The sequence below is a fragment of the Pristis pectinata genome, chromosome 2, assembly GCF_009764475.1.
Source record: "Pristis pectinata isolate sPriPec2 chromosome 2, sPriPec2.1.pri, whole genome shotgun sequence".
In the NCBI taxonomy this organism is placed as follows: domain Eukaryota; kingdom Metazoa; phylum Chordata; class Chondrichthyes; order Rhinopristiformes; family Pristidae; genus Pristis; species Pristis pectinata.
The window spans coordinates 40,442,230-40,457,532 of NC_067406.1; the positions used below are offsets into that span (position 1 = coordinate 40,442,230).

General features: G+C 41.0%; 1 protein-coding gene and 1 long non-coding RNA gene across 5 annotated transcripts in view; one reads left to right on the plus strand and one right to left on the minus strand.

The window, feature by feature from the left end:
* Positions 1–15,303, minus strand: part of LOC127567430 (uncharacterized) — a 37,489-nt gene that overhangs the window by 11,068 nt on the left and 11,118 nt on the right. Inside the window, exon 3 of the long non-coding RNA XR_007955872.1 lies at positions 8,550–8,641. This is a non-coding gene — a long non-coding RNA (uncharacterized LOC127567430). The remainder of the gene's footprint in view (positions 1–8,549; positions 8,642–15,303) is intronic.
* The window catches only part of LOC127567429 (tropomyosin alpha-4 chain-like), an 81,351-nt gene that overhangs the window by 2,721 nt on the left and 63,327 nt on the right, over positions 1–15,303 (plus strand). The gene's annotated exons all lie outside the window — the stretch shown is intronic.

A 15,303-nucleotide genomic window follows, 5' to 3' on the forward strand; every position in this document is an offset into this window, starting at 1 on the left:
ACAGGCCTGTGGAATAAAGTTACTGGCCCTCCAATCCACGATTCCATGGAATAGCAGGTACTGGCTGTGATACTAGAGAAACAAAGGACTGCAGATGCTGGAATCTAGATGAAAAACACAATGATGCTGGAGGAACTCAGCAGGCCAGGCAGCATCCATGGAGAAAAGCAGGCAGTCAACATTTTGGGTCAGGACCTTTCTTCAGCCCCGAAGATAGGAAAAGGGGAAGCCCAATATATAGGAGGGAAAAGCAGAGCAGTGATAGGTGGACAAAAGAGGGGAGGTTGGGTGGGCACAAGGTGGTGATAGGTAGATGCAGGCAAGAGATAGTGATAGGCAGGTGCGGGGGAGGAGGGGAGAGCAGATCCACCGGGGGATGGGTCAAAAGTAAGGAGAGAGGGGGGAAAAGAGGGGGGTAGAAAAAAAAACTGAACTAGACAGCTGGTGGCTGTCATTGTGCCTGCGGTGAATACTCTGATCAGGAGGATATGCAGAGCAATGGTTTATCCACAGACTGAAGGACAAGTCATAGGGTGATGGATCTCAGGATGCCTTCAAGCACTTCTCAGCACCTGATGCAACGTCCAAATCACAAGGCATGCATAGAGTCATCTAACAATTTTTTTCAGTAAGGAACTGTGAAGGGAAAATTAAAAGTGTAGCAACTCAGTATTGAAACTTTCCAAAATTTGATTAAGAGAACTAGACAGCATAATATAAGGAAAGAATATTGTCAAGAAGTCCTTCAAGAATCGTCAAAAAACCATGTGGAGGTAATTTCAGAAAATGTATTAGTCAACTATATACATAGCGCTTTAACTTTAATCCTCTTTATATAAAGATACTAATTTGAACTTTCAGTTCTGTGACTTAGGTTCCATTTAATGTGGATTGACGGGTAAAAGGATTGTTCTGATTTCAGAGAACTAGACAGCTGGTGGCTGGTTATGCCTTTTGCCTTCACAGTCCATTTCATAAGCAACAACAAAAAAAATACTGAATTTGGCTCTCATTTGAAAATCTTTTTGTGACACACCACGGTGGGGCACAATATGGTGAATCTGTGGATAAAGGCTGAGGTTTCTATTGCAGTTCCATTATTTGTAACATTGCCCAAATTCAGTTGAAAGCTATTAATTTAAACTGGACACGAAAATGCGAACTCCTGAAAGATGACAATTAATCAACAAAGTAAATTTGTTCTTTACTCCCTACTAAAATTAACCAAAATGTTCTTACTGAAAATGGGCATTCCTAAAATTGTTACCTTGACAACTTTGGTCTCCATGTTATCACAGACATTGTCTTTGTCTTTCCACCTCTCCCCTGCTCTGCAACTTAAAACACACTTACCACTTTTCCAATTCTGATAAAAGGTCCTTAACCTACAACGTTGATTCTCTGCCCACTGAAGCTGCCTGACCCACTGGATGCTTCAGGCATTTCCTGTTTCCACCATTTTCATTTTTATTCCACTTCTTAAAAGCTTGTCTGATATGGTTAACATACATCCTAAAATGACAGGAGACAGTGCAAGCCACAGAGTTCCAGCTTCAACCCCTGGGTTGTGCTGAGTCAGTTGGAGTGATACTGTATCTGGGAAATTGCAGCTGATCTTGTTTCAGCCATGTTTCCATCTCCTAATCATTTTTCAGAGACTCCTGCCAGTATGAGTGTGAGTTTGGATCCTGGATCAGGATACAATTTGGTTGAATCACACTGTACCCACAAAGGTCAAAACAAAGAGTCAGTGTGTTCAGGAGAGAAGGGTGCAAACTGGCAAAGGCAAATGAGCATAAAAACCCTGTGTATTTTTCAGTGATTTTAAGTGCATTTTCCGGTGTAATTGTTAAATGGTTATTTACTGAAAATTAGCTATCAGATTAGTTCGGAACTTCTGTCAATGCGATATACAGCTCGGCTGCCAATGTTCAGTCACGGACCGCATGGAAAGTGATAGCCTGCTGAAAGCCACAAGGACCATAGATGAAGTTGGTATGTCACACTTCACTGTTGCCACTAGCACCTAATTACTCCCTTCAACACTAGGCTGAACACAGGGAGATCTGGAAAATAATGTAAACATGTAATTGAAGAAGGGGCTTGTGCAGGAATTTTAAGTGTGACTGCTTCTGAAGGATCGCTTTAAAGACATATTATACACATACCAAGCATATGACATGCTTAGTGATTACTGGGAGTGCCAGTTCCCCTACTGCTCACCATTTGCTCCCATTGTATTATACACTGAAGATACAAACAGATCATTCAATCCAACTGTTCTATATTTACGCTCCATAGGAGCCTCCTTCCAAGCCTTAACATAATTATATCAGTATAACAGGTGAATCTATTAAAAATTTTATGTCTGCATACATTTCTTTCCGAAAGATTAACTTTTTTTTCTATTGTGAGTATATGTGAGAGAGATAATAAGGAAAAAGAACTTAATAAACTCATTAAACAAATGTTGTAACTTGTACACTCTATAAACATTAGAAAGTCTTTTAAGCTAGTAAGGAGCGGAAAGATGAGCTTCTGACAGCACTCTGAAACAGGCAAATGCTTCTTTTTAAGGTTGTACACCCATGTTCTAGACTCCCACATCAGAGGAGATGTTTTATTTGTCTCTCTTTCATATTTCTTAATCACCTTAAACAGACTCAGATCTCCTAAATTCAAGTCTATAAAACCCATGGTCATAATTTTATTCTTCTCAACCAGGTATTATTCTAATAAATCCCTATTACACCCTTTCCAAGGACAAGACATCCTTCCTGAAGTGTGAAACTCAAGAGCCAAAATACTTCAGAAACAGAAGATAGACAGTAGCAACATGATGCTGGTATACACATTCGAGAATGAGGGAGACTGAGAGAGAGAGAGAGCGCGAGAGAGAGGGAGAGAGTGCGCGAGAGAGAGAGAGAGAGAGTGAGAGAGAGAGAGGGAGCGCGAGCAAATATGTTCCGATTGACTACATGCAAGATTATGGAGATTTTGGGAGGTTTGCAGTCTATTTAAATTACTTTTCCACTAAATTGACTTTGTTCTCAATTTTCCCAATTTGCTTTGATGCAACATCCTGGGTTTCCGTCAGTTGTAGCACTTAATATCTTTTTATGAATGTCCTTGTTTGTGAAGCAGCATTATTAACCAAGCATTAGAGATAATTGCACCAGGAGTGGCATGGAACTTAGCCAGTTTAAAAGATGAGCTTTTTAATCAGAAACATGTCTAGGTTAGCTCTATCAAGTCTGCATTTCTCTGATGTTGTTTAAATTTTTCCAACAATAGATCCTAATTTTAAATGAACAGATTCTGTGCACGTAGTGGAGTCTGTTATTATTCATTTGGACAGAAAATTATGGGTAGAATTGTGAATACAAAATCCTTTGCTCCATCTGGGTGATCTCTTCACCCTGGAACAACAGGAACAGGAAATACCGTCCTACTGCATCAATCTGCCATTTTTATCAAATCTGTAGAATCTCTTTTGAGATCTGTCTTGAAAATTTAACTAGCTGCCTTTTATTCAAAATACCCTTTAGAATTATCCATTAAAGGATAATAAAATGATCAAGAAATATGTCATTTCTACAGTACATTTAGTCCCAAATGAGGCCACCCAGAGTTCAGTTGATAAAATGCAGACACTACTAATGTAAGGAAACATTTGGGCTTTGCACGATTTTCCTTCAAGCTGTGTTTTTTTATAGTTATGAACTCTTTTCAGGATGTGTAACCCCTTCTAACTTTGTTTACACTAAATGTGTCTAGTCCCCACTCTTTAAGCACTGTTTGACAACAAAAACTGATAATGGAACAGAAGGAAACCACAATTTCCAAAAGTGACCAAACCTGCTTACACAGGAGAACGAATTTATGGTCAGGCATCTCAGAACCATAGAACCATAGAAAACTACAGCACAGAAAACAGGCCATTTGGCCCTTCTAGTCTGTGCCGAAACATTATTCTGCTAGTCCCATCTACCTGCCCCCAGCCCATACCCCTCCAGACCTCTCTCATCCATGTATCTATCCAATTTACTCTTAAAAGTTAAGAGCGAGCCCGCATCTACCACATCAGATGGCAGCCCATTCCACACTCCCACCACTCTTTGAGTGAAGGAGTTCCCTCTAATGTTCCCCCTAAACCTTTCCCCTTTCACCCTAAAGCCATGTCCTCCAAAGCCATGTCTCTCACTCTGCCATTCTAACAGCCCACAATTTACCATAATAAGCATTTGATGCATAATTAGACTGCTAAAGTTACAGTGGTGCAGGAGAAGCCCCAAGGAAATCCTTAATATGTTGAGAATTTGAGGATGTAAGATCTCACGCCAATATTATATCAGTATTAGTGTACTCAGCCTTATGGAGCTGAGGTGCTTTTATTTCAGAATGGATAACCTCTGGAACAATCAGCTCTGAAAATCTACACATTCCCTTTTAACCAGTTCCTCACCTTCTCTTCCTGAATGCACTGACCCATAATGTGCTATGGATGTCCACTCACCCAAGTGGCCAAACTTGCGCTGTAGGTCAAGACAGGACAGTAGCAGCTGTGTTAGGTAGGACAGGAAGCCTGATCTCTTTATACAACAATAACTTCATGCAACAGTCATAGAACAGCAAACGAGAATGAAAATCTATACGGATTTGTTTTTGCCCCTCTCCCTCAGGATAGGACAACACTGCACACTCGTAGCATCCCTCAGAAAGAGTGCGGGCAATAGGCTAGAATCCTAGCACACAGGACCATCATTCCATGCCAACCTAAAAAGAGCTATTCAGACTAATCCTATTTCACAGTTCTTGTTAACCACATCAAGTGCTCTTCCACATACTCTTAATGTGATTAGAATTTCTGCTTCCTTACAGGCTTTGAATTTCAGATACCCATAACTCTTTGGATAAAAAACATTTTCTTCAACTCCCTCTAATCTTTCAACCAATTATCTTAAATCTACCCCTCCTCCCCCAACTCCCCACTCTTTACTCTTCATTACCCTTTTCATCCCTCTTTGCAGGGTCTTTTCTGTTTACCCATTCCCTATTTAAATTTTAGAACACTAGTCTCCTGAAAGAAATTATTACTAAATCCATCCCTTCATCTGAGGCAGCTATTCCACTGGTGTCAGGCAACGTGCTGTAAATGGCACTCAGCCTAGAATTTGGATTGGGTCTGGGAAATCGTCATTGTATTTTGTTCTGAAGAGGTTTATCCTGGAATTTCTAGCCACGCATTTCCACAGAATACAAATATCATCAGATATTTAAACCTTGCACTGGCAATCTATCACTGGCAATGGAACTCACTTGCTCTTCTTATTAATAATCATGGGCAGCACAAGTGGTGCAGCAGGTAGAGCTGCTGCCTCACAACTCCAATGACTTGGGTTCAATCCTGACCTTTGGTGTTGTTTATATGGAGTTTGCATGTTCTCCCTGTGTTGGTTTCCTCTGGGTGCTCCAGTTTTCTCTCACATACCAAAAACGTGCAGGTTACCTACCGAATATTGAAAGGCCTGGACAGAGTGGACATGGAGAGGATGTTTCCTGTAGTGGGAGAGTCTAAGACCAGAGGGCACAGCCTCAGAATAGAAGGATGTCCCTTTAGAACAGAGATGAGGAGGAATTTCTTTAGCCAGAGGGTGGTGAATCTGTGGAATTCATTGCCACAGACAGCAATAGAGGCCAAGTCATTGGGTATATTTAAAGTGGAGGTCGATAGGTTCTTGATTAGTAAGACCATCAAAGGTTACAAGGAGAAGGCAGGAGAATGGGGTTGAGAGGGAAAAATAAATCAGCTGTGATCGAATGGCAGAGCAGAGTTGATGGTCCGAATGGCCTAATTCTGCTCCTATGTCTTATGGTCTAAGGTTGGTCGGTAAGTTGGCTACAGTTATGTGCACCTAGAGTATGATATGGAGAGAGTAGATGGGAATGTGGAGTGAATAAAATGGGATTAGTGTGTGGGTGCTTGATGGATGGTGTGACCTTTGTGGGCAAAGGACCTGTTTTCTGTGCTGTATGACTCTATGAGTTACCATCCCTATACATAATTTAGAAATTTCAGTTTTCTAAAGTTTTCTTCAGAAAACTTTATTTTCATTTAGAAAACTTCATTTAGAAAAGTTTTCATTTAGAAAACTTCCATTTTCTAAAATAAATCATACATTGCATGATTTTTTTCAAGCCTAATTTGTGAGATACATTCTGCACAATGTTGATTGACTATGCTTTCTATAATAAGGACACTGTGGACACAAATCTCCAAGACAAAGGGTAGCGAAAATGAAGTGGAGAAATTACTCACTCCTTTTCTACCATGATCTAACAAAATGCAGGCTCCAAGGCCACCTGCCCCAAGCTAGCAGAGTGCTCTTTAAATATGCAGATTGGGCCCCAATGACTTTAACATGTGTTGGTCTACTTTTTTTAACCTAAAGCCTGAGCAGAGGATTGTAATAACTTCATTCCAGGTATAAACTGCAGGTAACAGGAACCAGAACCAGGAAAGACCCTGCAAGGTAAGTTTTATTTAAACCTACAGACAGCCACATTTGTTGCCAAGTACATTTGCCATGAAATATCTATTTGTAAGTGAAAAAAAACTTGCAAGGATTCCCATATCTCACTCCAGGAACAGAAATGGAAGTTTCAATCAGTGGGAAATGTTAGGAACACACTAACCTACTCCACTATAAGCATGTCTTTGCACTCAGAAATCATTACCCCAACAACAACTATAGCATTGTTGAATTTGTACAAAAACAGGGCTGAACAATCATGGTTATTACTACAATAGGAAGAATGGAAAGTAAAAGGATAAAGAGGCATGGTGGCTATGTTATTGGAGTAATGCAAGGCCTGGATCAATGATGCGGAGTTACAACTTCAAATCCCACCACTGCAACTGGGGAATTTAAACAGCACATAAATAAGGAAAGAAATGATAGGTCACCAACTGGAAACGTTAATGCTTTTTTTTTGTCCATAGACACTGTCTGATGTGCCGAGTAATTCTGCCATTTTCTCTTTTTATTTCAGCATACAAGTAAACCTGGAATGAAAACTAATGTCGATTGTGTAAATGTCTGTCCTAAGAAGCCCCTATCTCAGTCTCATGTGAATATCTGTTTAAGTAATGTTTTAATGCTAATCAACCTTGTTAAACAACATTTGGAACAAGTTCATATAGTAGCAATAAAATGCAATGCAGGGTCCGGCAGAAGGGAAGGAGGTTTAGGGCAAGAAGGCTAATGCCTTCCCTATTATTGCACTTGGGTGTGGCTAAAGTGAGGGGAGGGGACAGATTTTGAGAACAAGGGTGAGTTGTGAGGCAGCAAATGGGAGGGGTAGTGATATAGGGGATGAAAAGGTAATTCAAAAGACAAGATCTAGTGTTGTACAGCACAGAAACAGGCCTTTTGGCCCACTATGTCCATGCCAACCCTTTTGCCCATTTACACTAATTACATTTGCTAGGTATTTATGGAAACATAGGTGTGTTGGAAGGAGAGGGGATATTGGACATGGTTGAAACAATATTTAAATTGTTCAAGACCATTATTCTTTCAGAGATGAAGAGAGTCTGAGGAACTCCTTTGAAAGGTATTTTAAGGGTTAACTATTGCAATGGATTGTATAATTGGCCTGCTTTTTGTTCCAGTTTCTGTTATACTTTGTTAGTCTGATGTAGAGATTAATGTTGAGGTCTAACATTACTCAGAGAAGATAGATTTTGCCTTTTTAAGCAAAGTAGGGCGAAGATCTAACTTCACATTACGAAATACTAGGCAGTGTGCTTTGCTTGAGTAAACTGTCGCATGCTTTCCATACTTTTCCTTTTATGGTAAAATGATGTCAAGCAGTAACTAGGAGTGTTCCACGCCCTAACCACTGCATGAAGTGAATCATCAGTTTACTTTTCAAGCAATATTGCCTACTAGAAATGAAGTCAGTGTTAACAAATCCAGGCATGCCAACATTACTAGTTATCCCACAGACATGGTGAAACTGAGGTACACTGTCATTGTCAGTAAAGCACTTACCTACAGTCTTTGGTTAATTAAAAATTGATGTTATCCTAAACTGTTTCCTCATTGAGAGGTTATGCAATTATGATCTGGTAAGTAAAATATCACCAAACAAGGAAATTCAACCAGGTGTGTTTCTATTGTTGCTGGTATGTAACAACAGCCCCCATCTTCATTGCTCAATGCAAGGGCCTAGTGTGTTACCTGTGAAGGTGAATTAAACAGGCAGTCAGTATTGGGCCAGTAAACATTTTGTACAAGAACTCACTGCTGGAAAATTCTGTACTGATAAGCTTTATACACTCAATGGCCATTCAGAAACAAGCAAGTCTCAAGTCTAGGTTGTGGGAGAGTTCACTAGTGGCAGAGCAAGGAGCAGGGGGAAATCAGTCAGGGGTATCAAAGTCTTGAAGGCTCATGCAGGTAGGTCGTCTGATGGACCAGGCCTCACAATCACAGAAAATGGTTGTTCATGCATGAATGACCCTGCATTGTCTATAGGCTTACATCAAAAATCACAGAAGAGGTTGTAACCTGCTGTTGCCACTGCACGCGCCCAGACTCCTCCATGTGTTGGAACATCAGACCAATGGAAGACCCTGCAGGAAAATTATGGAGCTTGAGAAACTGGTATTAACGTCCATAATTTCCTTTGCAATTTTTTTTCATTTAAGTCTAATCATATGGTGCACAAAAACATCTTGCTTAGGCCATGGAGTGCCAACATGCATATGCAGTGCACAAATAGCTCAGCTTTCCTGTCAGATCTGGCTGACAACAGCAATCTCCACCAAGCTTTATTTTTCTTCATCAAAACTGTCCACAACTCGAATATCATTTGGAGAACAAAGATGATCCTTTGCATCCTTTCTGCACCATCAATAGACTCTTTAAGCCCACCATACCTGCACCCTTTAAGCTTACCTTTAATGATAATTGTGAGAGGTGTGGATTTTTTGATTACCAGTTAGACACCCTCCATTGACTACCCTACCTGCAGGCTCACCATGTCAAATGCTACCAACTCATCTTAGCTCTGAACGTCTTTCTCTGGTTTTGATCGCAATTAATCTTTGCTTTCTCAAGTTCTTTGCTGTTGTGACCTTATTTCCAGTGAATGGTGCACCATCCAACTTTTTTAAAAATCTGTTTGCTAGCTGGCATTGTAAGTGTTCCCGATGAACTTTATAGAGAAGGGTTACTTCCTATATTCGGATACGACCCTTCTATCTATAAGGATTAAACTCTCAAGCTTTTCATCCAACCAACTGTCTGTGCTGCCCAATTTTCATAGGCTCAAAGCTGATTACCTGCCCATAAATGGTCATACTGAGTCAACTTTGAGACAGAAGATAATTAATGATGGTTGTAGTGTGTTGAGACTCATATTGCTGCTTTAAAGTTTTAGCCTGCACATCCTGGTGATATCCCAACATGAAATGAAAAATCCCCTCTATATCTTCACGAAGTTTTATGGCTGGCTAGGCCAATAATTTCAGATGTGCATTTGGGAGGCAGAACATCACATATCAGACCATCAAAATAAGGAGCATGGTGTCAAAAGTAACAGAGTCATGATATGGGCAAAGGTGGAAAAAATGCACATTCTCCATTCCAAGAGGTATTCAGAGTGATAGAATGCCTCTCCTCCTCTTGAAGTCCTTGTGTTGACGTTACTTGGAGAATGGTGCTAAGAAGGGAATTCTAGCATATGTTCCCAAAAATATTTATGGAACGGGGGCAAGGAGTGAGGGGAGGGATTTCAGATCAACTTCTTAATTCCTTAGAAATCTGATATGAAATTGGCATTTACATCCCTTGAGTATGTACAGGCTGGAGAACCGTACCACCCTACAAAATTGGCAGCAAAAGCAGTTCCATACAAAGTTTAAACAGTTATCTGGTCGTTTTCCCACCCCTCTCCATGTTGAGCAACCAGGATACACCTATAAATAGTGCAGAGGCCTCTCCGAACCCACATTGACCCAGATATATCAGATATTTCAAAACAGGAAAAAAGCCATTAAGCTTCCTGAATTGTTTGTATGTACAAAGGGTATACACAGTAACACTTAGAAACAGATGATTAGTGTCAGTTATATTCAACAGGTTTTAATGCCAGTTCAATTAACTTACAACTATACTCATAGAACCTTCTGCAACTGAAACAAATTAAGCACTCAGAAGTTTATCATCAACTAAAGACAACAGCAGTCCAAAAGTACAGTTCACTATAACTCTCTATATCTTTTCCCTTGACACTTTATCTCTTTAAAACTTAGAAGAAAATGTTTCTTTTCTCTCAAGTTCCATATAAGGAATAATTGTCGCTGAGTGACCTTTTCCCAGGCTCCTTCCTGAACCATGAGGTATCTGATCCTGACCCATAGGGAGTTGTCTCTCTAATTTTCCAATACAGTTTTACAGACTGAGGCTGAATATTCCTGTGAAAGGGATGGTAATAAATTTTGCATATAAAAACTGAGGGTTATGGAGATAGTGCTGGAAAATGACACGAGGTAGAAAATGATGAATAGCAGAGCAAGGCTCCTATTTCTTACATTCATAGTTTCCTTAATGCAACCACTATGATATTGCAAATGTGTTACTATGGACAAACTTACCTCCTGCGGGAAGTTGTACTAAATCTGTAGTTCAGCCTTAGCTTGTGTATTATGCCAGTTCTTTCCACCTTGTCTGAGAAAGCATATGAAGACTTTGGACAAGGTTACTAAGAGATTTACTAAGACTGAGGAATAACATTTTGGTTTTAGTCTGGAAAAGAAGGGATTGCTATCCTTAAAGCATAGAAGGTTAAGTGGAAACCTGTTAGAAATGATTACATTCATGAAGCATTTAGATAAAGACAAGCTGTTTTCAATGATTGAATGGTCAATAACCAGAATGCACTGATTAAAGGTGATTGGCAAAAATGTCAGGGACCAGACAAGGAAAACCTTTGCTATGCACCAAATGACCTGAGCTTGTATTACACACATGACAGAACCGTGAAAATAGATTCAATAGTAGGCTTCAACGAGGAATTGGAACTATACTTTTAAGAGAGGAAATTTTAGAAATGCAGAGAAACAGCATGGAATAAGACCACAGAGACAAAAATAGTACAAGGATGAGGATGACTGAAGGCGTGGCTTGTGAAATTGGGAAGAGAAAAGAGTTAAAGAGGAATATTTACTATAAACCCACTGAGTCCCAGAGCTACTTAGATTACACCTCTTCCCTTCTTGTAAGGATGCCATCATTTTCTCCATCTCTGCTGCATCTGCTCTCTAGATGAGGCTTTCCATTCCAGGAAATCGGAAATGTCCTTTTTTTAAGAAAATGTGGCTTCCCTTCTGCTGCGGCTGATGGAGCCCTCTTTCGCATTTCCTGTTTCTCAACTTCCGCTCTCACCGTCCTCCCCCCGCCCCCACAATAAAGTACAGAGATGGGTTACCCTAGTCATCACTTTTCACCTTACTAACCTCTGCATCCAACACAGCATCCTTGGTCATTTCTGCCAGCTGCAACAGGATCCCGTCACTAGTCACACCTTCCCCTCCTCACCCCATTCCGCCTTCCCCAGGGACCACTCCCTCCATGGCTCCTTGGTCTGCTTCTCTCTCTCCACCCACCCCTCCCCAACCCCTGGTACTTACCCCTATAACTGCAGGAGGTGCAGCATTTGTTCTTGCTCCTCCTCCCTCACCACCGTCCAGGGACCCGAACAGCCCTTCCAGGTGAGGCAAAGATTCACGTGCATATCCTCCAACCTCGTCTACTGCATGATGCGGCTTCCTCTATACTGGCAAGACCAAGCACAGACTAGGCTCCTGATTTGCAGAGCACTTGTGCTTTGTCCACAATGGCCATCCCAAGCTCCCAGTTACAGGACATTTCAATTCCTCTTCCCACTCCCACACCAACCAGCCCATCCTCGGCCTTCCCCACTGGCAGGGTGAGGCCCATTGCAAACTGGAGGAACAACACCTCGTATTCTGCCTGGGTAGTCTACAACCCAATGGTGGAAACATAGAATTTTCCACTTTCAGGCAACCCTTACCTCCTGTGTTCCCATTATACTCTCCTTCCAATTCACCTCCGATTTTCCTATTTTCGTCACCTTTCCCATATCACCCCCATCTCCCATTTTCATCCTCCTCCATCATCTACCCCACACACACACATGTTACCCACTAGATCCCCTCCCCCATCTAGTTCCACATTCCCTTCACCTCTCCCCTAATAAATACCATAATCACTTTTGTTAACTTATCAGATTCCAGCACTGGTAGCCTTTGTGTCCCTGCTTATCACCCTCCAGCAACTGTCTCCACCTGCACCCTCCCCTCCCCACTGCCTGGCTCCATCTTGCCCTTTTTTTCCTTGTCTGCTTCCACCCATCACCCACCTGCCTCAGTCTCCCAACTCCACCCCTCCCCCTCCCCAACCTAGCTCCATCTGCCCGTCATCCTTTATGGTCCATCTATCACCTACTGGCCCCAGTCTCACCCGTCCCCCTCTCATCTTTATACTGGCTACCTTCCCTCTCCACTCCCAAGTCCTGACCCAGAACATCGACAATTCCTTTCCCCACACAAATGCTGCTCGACCTGCTTAGCTCCTCCAGCAATTTTTTTATGCTCCAGATTCCAGCACCTGTAGTGTCTTGTGTCTCTAAGGAAGAAAGTTATCATAAACAGAGGAAACAAATTAGCTCAATGCTCTCCTTTCAGTGATGAGCTAAAGGGAGGGAAAGACAAGTAGGATATCAATAAAAGCCTGTTGATGAAGGGGAACCGGACTTACTATGAGACAGGATTCTTGTGGCAGAATGGGAGAGTTGCAGTTTAGATAAAGTGGAGTACGGCAGCTAGCAGAAATCAAGTCTGAGGTGATCAAGACAACAGTAAGATTTCTGTGATGGTAATGATGAGATAAGGCAGATAAGTGCCATTAGTAAAAGCAGAGATATATAGTCTGATAGATAGGGTATGATGTTGAAGTTAGGTTCAGTCTTGTAGAGAGCTGAGATTATGCACCACTAGCTAGGATTCAGCCTGGCTGGGTTGCTAGGGAGGAGATGAAATTGAAGCCCAATTGGAGTGCCTTCGGTTGGATCTGAACAAAAATTCTAACTCTGATTCTATCTGCTTGCTGGATTAAACAAAGCTAACCTCTTCTTCCACTTCTGTTGTTGCATATCAACCCCTCCCTTCCACCTGCTTGCTACCCACACAGGTTCTTCCTCAACACTCCCTTCTCTGCCTGTTTTTGTGTCATGCCGTGCTCTTACTCTGATAGGGCAATGAGTATCCTGACATCTTGAGCAACAGTGTAAGACAAGGAACTGCTTCACAGCAGTCCCTTTTATTATTATGAAGAATGGAAATGCAGGTATAGCTATTAATTTAGTTATTACTACATTTTGTGTAGGTTTTCATTTCAAAATGGAAAATTACTACAAATGTTGAAGTAACAACCTAAAATATTAAATTCAATGAGTCACCATATATAAACACTAATCATTTCCTCCTACAGTGTTTGCTACTCTTCTATTGATTGATGTTTCCCAGTAGTACATCAATGTGACATATAGCTACCTGTCTTATCAATCTCACTTCTGTCCTAGAAACTTCTGCACATTCCTTGATCCACAATGTAAACTTTATGAAAGTGTTTAACCTACAGAGGATATAATGTCAAATAGCAACAGTTTTATCCTGTGTGATCTCAACATCTGTTGGTAGGCTATCCAATGGCATATGCATTTACACTGTTTCTGGGAAGGTCCCTGGATACTGTCCTGGATAGGCAAGATAACCTAGTCCTGAGGGACAGGAGATTAAAACAGCATGGTGAGGGTTTAGGTGAAATAACTTCTCCCAAGCCAACATAAAAGATAGAAGCAGGAGTAGGCCACCTGGCCCCTCAGAACTGCTCTACCTTTCAATAAGATAATGGCTCATTTTTTACTTCAGCGCTATTTTCCTTCACTAACTCCATCTCCCTTGAATCCCTTAAGTTTTAAAAAACTATCAATCACTGTCTTGAATAAGTTCTTTGCTTCACAGCCTTCTTGTGTTGTGAAGTCCAAAGATTCACCACAATCTGATGAAGAAAATTTCCAGTCACCCCTGCCTTGAATAGTTGTCGCTTATTTTGAGACTGTGACACCTCCACCAGGGGAAACATCAACTTTGCATCTAACATCTCAAGCTCTTAAGAATGTTGTACTTTTCAATCAGATCACCTCTCATTCTTCTAAAGTACAGGCCCAGTCTGCCCTAACCCTCCCATCCCGGGAATCAATCTAGTGAACACTATCACCTTTCAATATCTCATCAATTTCTCCAATTCTAGTTTTTTTTCACTACTCATTTACTCTATATCTGCAGTCCTCCACTATCTATGGGAGGTTTTCTATATTTTGTTCTTAAAGATCAACTCAATATATTTCTTTGAAAAGCAAATAAATGCAGCTCCAGGAAATCTGAAATAAAAGCAGAAAATGCTAGGGATACTTAGCAGGTCATCTATGGAGAGAGAAACAGAGTCATTAATTGATCTGAAACACGAATTCTGTTCCTCTCTCTCTCTCTCTCTCTCTCTCTCTCTCTCTCTCTCTCTCCCCCCCCCCCCCCCCTCCACAGTTTGACCTGCTCAGTACAATATATTTGTTTAATTTCTCTGCCATTTCCTGATTCCCAATATAATTTCTCCTCTCTGGTCCAGATGAAGGATTTCGACCCAAAATATTGACTATCCATTTCCCTCCACGGATGCTGCCTGATCTGCTGAGTTCATCCAGCCATTTGTTTGTTGCTCCAGATCCCAACATCTGCAGTCTCTTGTGTCTCCTCATTTCTCCATCCCTGTCTGTAGGGGACTCACATTAACTTTTGCTTATAATTTCCTTTTCATAAGTTTATAGAAGCTGTTACAATATTTTTTTATGTTTCAGTTAGCCTACCCTCATTTTCTACTTTCTTTTTCCTTAATAATACCTTGGCCTTTCTTTGCTGAATTCAAAAAGTTTTTCAGTCCTCAGGCTTATTAGTTTCTTGACAACATTTTAAGCCTTTTCATTTCATCTAATGCTATCCTCTTGATAGTCATGTTTGGACCACTTTTCCTAATTGACACAGTAGCTTATAGAACTAGATTTAATAAATGCAATTTATTGGTTCAAAAGGGCACATTGCAAAATTTCTCTAAACTGCTAACACACAGCTCATACATTGGAATGATGAGATAAGGC